Source organism: Rosa chinensis, chromosome 5 (genome assembly GCF_002994745.2).
Source record: "Rosa chinensis cultivar Old Blush chromosome 5, RchiOBHm-V2, whole genome shotgun sequence".
In the NCBI taxonomy this organism is placed as follows: domain Eukaryota; kingdom Viridiplantae; phylum Streptophyta; class Magnoliopsida; order Rosales; family Rosaceae; genus Rosa; species Rosa chinensis.
This window is the reverse complement of record NC_037092.1, coordinates 76,929,808-76,940,305: the sequence shown is the minus strand read 5'-3', so window position 1 is coordinate 76,940,305 and position 10,498 is coordinate 76,929,808. Positions and strand designations below refer to the sequence as shown.

Genomic DNA, 10,498 nt, shown 5'->3' with positions numbered 1-10,498 from the left:
TAAGTGTACCCAGCAAAATAATTTATGTTAATTATCTTTAATTTATGTTAAATGTAACCAACTAATTTTCCCAAAATGCCCTAAAAAACAATGTATCCAGCAGAACAAAACATTCTACCCAGATCTTTATGCTCGTTCATCTCCATCATACCCTACCCGGTTGAGATCAGGAGATTTATTTGTTTTGTGCTTCTGAGCACTATGAAAACCATGATCAGATAATTCTTGCAGCATTGCAGCAACAAAACTTCCATATATATACATGTAGAACAATAAGTGATCTCATTCATTATTGTCGAACTAGTTCATACATTAATAATTGATTAATTAAAAGGAAAAAAAAAACGGATTTTCCCATTGAAACATGAAAACAAAAAAAATGTAACAAGGTCATATAATTAAGACCATGCAGCTGGTGCTATTTATGTTCAAATTCTTGATTTTTTTTTTTGTCAAAACTTCTTGTTTATGAATTACACTTGTATTTTCTATGTTTAACAATGATTTTTTTCCCTCAGATTGACACAGGAGTTCCTCAAAGTGGTCCTCGTCCATTGAATTTCTATCATGGGGAGACAAGCAACTATATTGACCAATTTAGGGACTTAGTTGATGATGCTGCAAAGACTGCAGTAGGCGCTGGGGAAAACTCTAGAATATTGCAAAGAGCAGAAGTATTTTGACTTACCAGCAGTATGAGATGGAAGCAAAGATAATGATCAAATATGTCACGCCCCTGATTTTTAAACACAAATAAAAATCTATATATAATCCCATAATTATACATGCGTGAACGTTCAGTCATCAATACAAAATACCTGGAAACTTTTCCTTTTAAACCAAGTACGTACTGATGCTCTGAACCCTCAAAGGTAATATATACTCGCTCTCCACAGAGTTATATATTACACAAGCTTACGAATTGAATTGTCAACAACAAAATAAACATAAATGCTGCTCAGAGTTAACTATACAACGGAAGTCCCTATCAACGGTAAGTCACAAAAATGGCTTCATACCATAAAGCTGCAAAGGCGCTATCTCAACTTCAGCCCCGATTATCCTAACCTGCAGGATTAATCCCTACACCGTTTGAATAGTGTACCGGGTTGTCACACAACAAACCCGGTAAGCTTTTGTAAGCCCGTATGAGTAACTCAAAACACACATGCACAACTCACGCCAAAAACAAGGAAAACCTTTCAACTCGCGAATAAAGAAAACATACCATGCTTCCCAAAACAATACTCTTTTCCCAAGAGAAACAACGAAAGTCACACCGTGAAAAAATCATATAAATCGTTAACCTAACAATTCAAATATGATAAATCGATCCAATCTAGATAAAACAACAATTCGGTCCAACCTGGACAAAACAGCAAATCAGTCCAACTTGGATAAAACAATAAATCGGTCCAACCTGGACAAAACAATAAATTGGTCCAACCTGGACAAAACAACAAATCGGTCCAACCTGAACAAAACAATAAATCGTTCCAACCTGGACAAAGTATCAACACACATAAATCATACCTATCGTTAACCTAACAAATAGAATATGATTCTTTAGTCCAACCTGGACAAAACATCAAAGAGGTCCAACCTGGACAAAATATGTACCCAGGAGTCTTAAGTAACCTACTTAGATCCATGTGGTATGATGGCAGACAGACTAGAGCTCTAACTGAATCGTAACTTGTCACCCGGCCAAGGTTCAACCTTACGATATAACATTTCCATGAGGATGCAACCTGCAACCCCAGATCGTTGGGCCAACCTAACCCTCAGATCAAAACATTAAGCGAGTCACACTGGACCCTAAATGTTAAATCAAATCAAATCAAAAGGAGAAATCACAACCTGTGACTCTCACATCCTCAGACCACCGATTGTCGGATCAAAACGTTAAATCAAATCAAAAGGAGAAATCACAACCTGTGACTCTCACATCCTCAGACCATCGGTCGTCGGATCAAAACGTTAAATCAAATCAAAAGGAGAATTCACAACCTGTGACTCTCAAATCCTCAAACACTTTTCAAAACAATAGAAATACCATTTCCCACCATTTGTTTTCCGAAAAGCCACACCCCAAAATAATAAAATGCATCATTCATGCATATTGTTCCCATAAATCCACAAATCCACCAAAACATATATATATTTCACGTAAATATATATATACGTAGTCATCCGCTCAGGAATACCTACTAATACCAACTATTGTTTGCAGTTAATAATTAACTCTCAAAACTATAAGGGTATTCCGTTCATTAATGAACCTTGTGAGATTACTCACCTCAGAATCCCGCTGCATCTTCTATACAGAACCGAACTAACACTCTCACTAACAACTCGTCCAATTCACCTTTAGAAGCACCTTAGAAGCTGACAGATCCAATGAATCCTAGTTTTGAATTTGCTCCAATTCGATCTCCACAGATGAAATCGATGCAACCCACCTTGGGGGAAATGATCTACGTCCCTTGAAGTGCAAAATCTCTTTTGGAACCACGGCCAAAGGTGGTTGGAGCTAGGAGAACGAAGATCGGCAAATAGAGGCGATTCCGACCTCTTCTCGAGCTTTTCTTGACGTTGTAGCACGAGCTACAGCTCGACCCACCCTCGATTGCTTCGTGTAGAAGGCAGCAAGGCGAACACAACCCACCTTGGATCGAGTCCTATGGTGGCCGGAGGAGGAAGAATGAAGCCGGCGAAGTGGAAGGTGCGACGCGGGCTCGGGAGAGAAGAGAGAGAAAAATCCTTCCCAAAATGGAAATCTGATTTTTCTGAAAATTTTCCGGAAAAATCCCATATATACCAAAATGGAAACTTTTTCCAACAGCCATAACTTCTTCATACGAACTCCGATTTTGGCGTTCCACATGTCCACGAACTCGTATTGACGCGCTCTACGACTTTCGTGAAGGAAGTTTTTAGAGAATCTCAACGTATAAAAAGTCAACCTTTGCACTCCCCTAAAACCATACTTTTCAAATAATTAATTCATCCGAAACATTTCCGCTCCTTCCACGAGCCACGAAACCGTCCAATAATCATAAATTAGATTCCGGAAAATCTTCGGAAAATAGCTACAAATTTCGGGGGCATCACAAAATATCTTCTGATTGATCGGTGTGGAGGGACTTCAAGTTGGGCACACAACCAGTTCTTGGGAAATGCACGTATTAATTCGGTGATAATTTTGGCAGAAACAAGTGTTTTGCAATTGAACAAAGATTCAAAATGCAGTGGCCTATTCCATTTTTCTACATGAATTGTTGTCCATCGTTGAGCCTGGGCAGAAACCTGGGTAGGGCATGATGGGGATGAACAAGCATAAAGATGTGGGTAGAGACGTGTCGAGTCGTTGAGTATGTTTTGTTTTGCTGGGTACATTGTTTTTCAGGGCATTTTGGGCAAATCAGTTGGTTAAATTTAACATAAATTAAAGGTAATAAAAAGAAAATATTTTGCTGGATATACTTAGAATTTTGCTGGGTACATTTAGAAAACCCTTTACAAAATGACTATTTGGTATGTGTGACATCACAACACTACGTTGTTGGAGTTTGAATAGATTTCAATTTAATTTTTGACAAATAAAATTCAGTTTCATTTTTGAAATTTGAAATTTGAAATTAAAGTACAAATTCAAATCAAAAGGATAAATTTGATCAACTTACCTTTTCTATCGAAACTACTCATTTTCAAATGACATCCACACTGCTCACAAATATTCATTTTGGATTTTAAAAATTTCTTATAATTTAATCCATAACAATTTTCGCATTGAATCCACAAATGCCTGTATTTTTGAGTTACATTTAAATTATTAGATCTCAATTTGAACTGAAGTTGTTTCTAACACTATATAAACGCATCAAAAGTTCTTCGAAAATGGAGCATCATCCACAGACTACAAGTCTGGTTTCTTCATTTTCCTCATAGAGAAAAACACCTAGTATGTTCGCTGGAATCCAAGGCCTGCTGCTAAGCTCTTGGATTATCGATAGTTGTATCCTTTTGGTCAAACGCCTAACGAACTACAAGCACTTAGTAGGGGCGAAATTCTGTCTAAAGCACATTGCCAATCTGCAAGCCTCTATCGAATCACAAGTTAGTCTTCTTGCAATTAAAATTTTTTCATTTCATTCGGATGTTATGTATTGTAATCTATATACCATTGTGTAAATTGTCATTGTAATTACTTATATATAGTTATAAGTATATTTGAATTCATTAATATTTACCCAACACACCACTATGCCAAAAAGGCCTTCAGACGACAGAACTGTTCTGTCGTCTGAATGAACAAAAATATGTCGTCTCTTGGGGGCATCAAATGACAGAACACTTCTGTCGTCTGAAAAATCAGACGACATAAAAAAATAAAAGTCTTGTGTTATCTGATGAGTTTTGCATTTTGGGAACATTGTGATCTGTATCTTTAAAAGCATTCAAACAACAGTTTTGTATTGTCTGATAAACAAAACAACCACAGTATTTTTTAAATACTATTGTGTGAAGCATATTTGCAAGACTTATTTGTGTGGTCTAAATGCCCTTAAATAAGAAATATGAAGACTTATATGTAGTGTCTTCTCTCATACAACAACAATTAAAGGTTGTGCTAATTTACTTTAAACGACAATTATATGTGGTCGTAAAGAGCATCAGAGGACAATTAAGTGTCGTTCTAGGTAGGTTTGTATGACATTTAAGTGTTGTGTGAAAGGTTTTGAAATTATACATATGTGATGTTGGAAAATGGTTTAGACAATAGATATCATATTCTTTCTGTTATGTCAGTCTCATTACGACAATAATTTACTGTCATTTGAGATTATTTAGACGACAAATATTTGTGGTCTGAATATAAAAAGGATCACTAATAGTACGTGTTTTATATTGTCTGTAATCACGTCCAATCACACTTATTTGTTGTTGTTATACACTTTAGCCAATACTTTTATCTAACTTATGTTGTTGTTTTGGCTTTTATACTACAATTTTATGTTGTCCCAATGCCGAAAAGACAATAGACTTGTAATTGATTTTTGTGTTGTTTTTGTGCAGCTGCAACCACACGTTTTGGTGTGCTTTTGTTGTAGCTTGCAATTTGAGATAACACATATTACTAGTCCCCTGTTACAATTGGTATGCATGCATTTTGGAAATTAAAATTGCCCATTCATGAAACCATAATATCCACATCCAAAATCATTCATTGCAATTCATATGAATCCACCATTGTCTCATGTACACAAACTTATTCATGAGCATAAGTTCAAAATGGCCCATATCTATTAATCTGGGCAGCCAACAAAATATATGCATGAATCAAGCTTTCATACCCTGAGTTATAGGGCACCCAAAAAATCTGACTAGTCTTCCCTCTTTAATAAGAAGCTGACAAAGAACAAGCTCGTTTAGTCGGATTTCCACAGCCAATGACACCAGTCTGAGCAGGGTCTACGAAGCCAATCATGTCAAGCATATTCGATTTGTTCAACACTTGATAAAGGAAGCTGTAAAAACCACAAGTCCCAAAATATCATTACAACAGTACTGAATATCACACAATGTACAACATAACTAAATAAACAGAGATGTGCCAATTTTCCCATTATGTAACCATTCATTTAAATATATATATATATATATATATATATATAGAAGGTTACATTAGAACTTAGAATGCAAGTCAAGTGTACAACTACGCACCTTCTTGTTCCTTGACAAAATTGATGATAATAGTGGCAACCAATAACTAAGTAGCAAAACAAGCAGAACCAAGAATATTTATCAGAATAAGACCCCAAAAGAAAGAAGTCGCAATTCGACAGAGAGAGCAAAAGATCACATTTTGATAGATTTAAGGATCTGACAAACTTAGGCTATTTAGTTTGGATTGTAGAGCAAAAGAGTTTGGATCATTTTCATAAAAATTGAGACATTGGAGAGCATGACAAATGCTCAAAAATAGGTAAGTTTATAACAAATAAAACAAGAAGGTGGCTACACTCACAAAGTGGTTGCCTTCATTTACGAAGATATCCTCCATGTGAATGAGCGATCTCCACTGACTTGAGAGATCAGATTCAAGTTTTGAAGTGTTGTTTGCATACTGTGGTCCCTTAGGATCACTCTCCTTTCACCTGAAACAATGACACGTAGATAAAAAGAACTAAGGTCACCAAACCATATGTAGATATCAAACCGTGATGGGCACCGAGAATTCGACTCTCACAATAGCACCATGCCTTAATTAGTATGATACTACGTTTAAAGAGATGATGTTTGCCAATGAGGCTATCAACCTATATGGTAACAGCACCAGGAAGATGATCAAGAATTAAAAAAAAAATCCAAAATCACAAACGAGCAAAGAGCACCAAAGTCCAATATTTTTACTTCCTATAATAGACTTGAAAAAAAAAATTAATAATAATAATAATTGCATCTGATAAACCAGAGCTTCCTAGGAAAGCATCCTTTACATGAACCAAATCTGGTGACTCATTCAATCATATGTAGCAAAACTGGACTAATAAAACTCAGCTTTAGTGGAAGACTACCTGCTCAAGAAAGCATAACGTACATAGCCCTCCTAACTGATTGAAGGATATATCAACCACAATATTTTGCACAAGGCACTTTACAAGCTTAACCTGCCACCAGAAAACACAACAATCTTTACTAAGGACAACTAAAATTAAGTGAATCTGAATAGAAACAAAGAATAATCTCATAAACACACGTGCATTTCCTAAAGGTTTTTAGGAAAAGCAAATTAAAGGACATACTAGCGGTGAAACAGAAATTTTTTATGGACATGATGGTGCTACTGTAACACCCCGAAAGGGTTGACGTCACAGCGCCGTGAATCTTACGAAGCTTAAGTATTGACAAAGTAATACTCAAACTTCTTAAGATGCGCAAGGCTGAAGATAACGAAACTAATCAAGTGAAGTTTGATGACTAACTAAGTTTTTTTTTCTTTTTTTCTTTTGGGCAGCTGCAAAACTCGATATTTGGAATCAATGTATCTCAACCTTTGGTGATGAAAAAACTACATAAATTCAAGTGAAATCTGATGTTAAATAAACTAGAGATAGTCAAACTAAATAGACTACAAAGAGGTTTGAAATCTGAGGCTTCAGACTACAATTGGTGGAAAAATTTCAAGCAATGACAATAGCAATTAGGATTTATCCAACTGAAGTAACAAGCTCAGCAAGAGTAGACAGAAACTTAAAAATAGGAAATAGAAGGATACATATGCATAATGGGGTACCCACTTTCCTAAAAACTGATGACCATTCTTAATGCCAATTACTTACTTGCCAATGTAAGTACGCAAATAGCCAGCAAGAAGTAGTAAGAGTGGCCGTTTACGCCATACCACCTAGGAGTGACGCCACACCTCAAAGGATGTTAGACATCCTCCAGTCCGTATAGCCCCTCCGGAGGTTTAGGGGATCGAACCCAAGGTAGTCGTTTTGCTCCCTTCACTCTCAGGTCACCACTTAACAACCATGCAATGTGTATGCATAAAAGCATAGAAATATTTTCAAGAAAAGCTCTAACTAGTGAAGACCCCCTACCTGGAATCCTTGATGTGCAACTCCCAACAAGTACCAAAGGACCAATCTTCAGTCCACTTGAGCCCTTGATCCTATTATGAACATGTAAACCATCATCGGTCTCAATGTTCTTTCTCCCTTAAGATGAAGCCACACTTTTATAGACTTATTTTAAAAAGAAGACACTGATCAGAATGCAATAATCAGAATACACAGAAAACAGAGCTTTGTAGTTACTTTTGAACATGGATGAAACCTTTCTAACTGAAATTTAAGACTCAAGGAATGGTTTGCATGTTTAGTCCAATGTACTAAAGATTGAGGACTGACAAGAGAGTAAAAGTTTCTCAAATCATTAATCTTGTACCAAAAGCTGCATGTTGAACAGTTCTCAGAAAACTGGTAACAAGAAAGAAAAATTCACCAACAATCATCCTTTCAATGATTTTAATCACAACTCTCCAGATTTAAAGTAGACATGCAAAGCTACTATTTTACAAAATTTCATGTTATTCGCAGTTCAAATGAATGGTCAAACAAGAATCTGAAATGACAGGAATGCTGAATTCTGCAGAATTCCTGAAACAGTGCAGTAACTTCAAAATAGCATAAGTATCTCATTTTAACTCCGTTTTTCATGAAACCAAGTTCAAAATGATTATTAAAGAGTCTATTTTAAGCTGTCAAAGACTGAGAGTGAAACAATGAGTATAGGTTTTTCAAAAATCATGGAATAGCCCACTGGTTCAGCTTGGGTGTTGTCTTTGAGGCATAACTTCAAACACATGGTGTGCAGTAACTGAACTTGACCCTTTCCAGTCCTAATCATCCTAATGGAGTCACCATAGCTAGATAATAATCAAAAGTGCATTCCACAACAACCTTGAATAGATTTAAGAACAGAAATTTAATAGAAAGTAGGTGTTCTTACCAAAAGAAAGTTTCTGATACTGATCAAAATAGAGAGGTTAGTGGTTTGAAATCTCAGAGTCCCCCATTTGTTCTGTCATAGTGTAATACGTAAATTAGAAGCGGATTATATGACACCTGGAGATACGAAAATTGGAAAAGTGCAGAAGGTGATTTTAACAATGCATAGCTTCATACCTCCTAACATGATGAGAAGCAAGGCGTAGACATAAAGTAGCTACTAATTTTCGACCTTAGATGAAAGTGAAGTAAGCAGATTCAAGTGTTTCTGAGTTTAAGAGAAGAGTGGGAGCGGAATGGAAAGAGAAGAGAAGTAGCTTGTTTTGTCAACTGAGTGTTTGGTTGTAAGAGGGTCTAGGTAATGAATATAAAGGTTCAACCAATGATATCTCATATGATATAGGGTACGTAAAACCTACAAACCTTTGCTCGAATTAAATGCACGTTCTTCACCATAAACTCAGCAGCCATATTGTGATCTTCCCTTTCAACAACAGCACTCCATCCGGCAGATACGTCTTCAGAGGTACTGATCCAAACGGGAACACCTGAAACAAAACCCAACATGAAATCAATACCTCCCACCTAGTTACCACCCCTTTTCTTTCTTAACTCTGACATCTCAGAATTTGCAATCAAAAACCATAATGTGGAACAAGAACAAACCTACAAGCACACTAATCTCTCAAATAGATTACTCCCTAAGTTGCTTGCGTAATCACATAGTTACTCTATCAATTCAAAGTAAAACGTAACTACATGTACTCATGAGCTGCAAACTGATTGCAATTCATACAACTGGATAGCTACATACTCAAAATCAAAGTCCAAGCCTTCAGGAGCGAAAAAGCTATACTTATAGCCAAAATTCAAGCACATTTTAATCATCACATGAAAACTGAGTTCTTCAATTCACATAAAAATATAGGGCTTTTCACTAAATTCAAGTTTAAATTCAGATATAGGGGAATGGTATGTATAGGCATGAATGCTGACCTAACAACCAATACAAGCTCCAATGATCCTCTGAACGTAATCAATGGCGGCTTTCCTTCTCCGCTCGGAGACGTGAGTACGTTGGATCTGAGCTATAACCCCTTGCATTGCCTCCTCCGCTCTCCGCCAGTACTCGGCGGAAATGTCCCTCTGATTTGTTGAAATTGAAAACACGGATGAAGAAGATGAGGTCGGCCTCTCCTCCAAAACAGCGTCGTTTGGCTCAGGCAACCAAGGCCTAAGATCGCCCATCAAAGTTTCAGAATTTCTCACAACATCTCACAGAACACACATGATCCTCGCAACAAAAAGAAAAACATAATTAGAAGGTGTCACTACAATCAAATTCATTATACAGAAGCTCCCAAAAAAAAAAAAATCATAGTTCCAAGTTGAATTGAGTGACCACAGTCGTTTGGCAAATCAATCTAAAAATACAAACTGATCACAGAATCCATTCAAAAGGTGAGAATTATAGACATCATAGAGAGAGGAAAATAACAGGAGGATTGCATACCTATATTATCAACTCATCACGTTTAACACTTACGGGCTCAGTCATAAATTTGCTAGTTTCATGGGGAAGTATAGCAGAAATCAAGCAGCCTATATATCACAATTGATTTTAGACCAACAATCTAATTTTGACAAGAGCAACACGGCAATATTAGAGCTTAATCTAATTAGAAACCATATGTACAGAGGGATATAAAATGCAGATTTAAACATGGAGGTCAGGTGGAAGATATCTGGACTAAATTCAGTGTATGCTACAATATATTGGTACAGCTCCTAAATTCCAATGGTGTATAACATTACATTCAATTCAAAAGAAGCAGAATAAAGTCCACAGCACTTAATTGTTGATTATTAATAACATGTCCCCAAATTACCTAGATTGCTGTTGAACTCTTCAAACTTGTCATCGTCCTCGAACATATCCACCTTGGGGTCTTCAGATGCTACCTCTGATCCTTCTCCAT

General features: G+C 36.5%; 1 long non-coding RNA gene across 5 annotated transcripts; it reads right to left on the bottom strand.

The window, feature by feature from the left end:
• Positions 1-5,224: 5,224 nt before the first annotated feature.
• Positions 5,225-10,382, bottom strand: LOC112168351. 5 transcript variants are annotated; one of them, XR_002924196.2, is made up of 7 exons: positions 9,516-10,382; positions 8,697-9,067; positions 8,521-8,592; positions 7,611-7,681; positions 6,582-6,674; positions 6,032-6,161; positions 5,225-5,531 (listed from the first exon to the last, which is right to left on the bottom strand). It is a non-coding gene; the product is annotated as an uncharacterized LOC112168351 (long non-coding RNA). The 5 variants fall into 5 exon arrangements; XR_005800638.1 differs by having other exon boundaries at positions 7,611-7,754; positions 8,943-9,067; XR_005800637.1 differs by having other exon boundaries at positions 8,943-9,067.
• Positions 10,383-10,498: the final 116 nt, after the last annotated feature.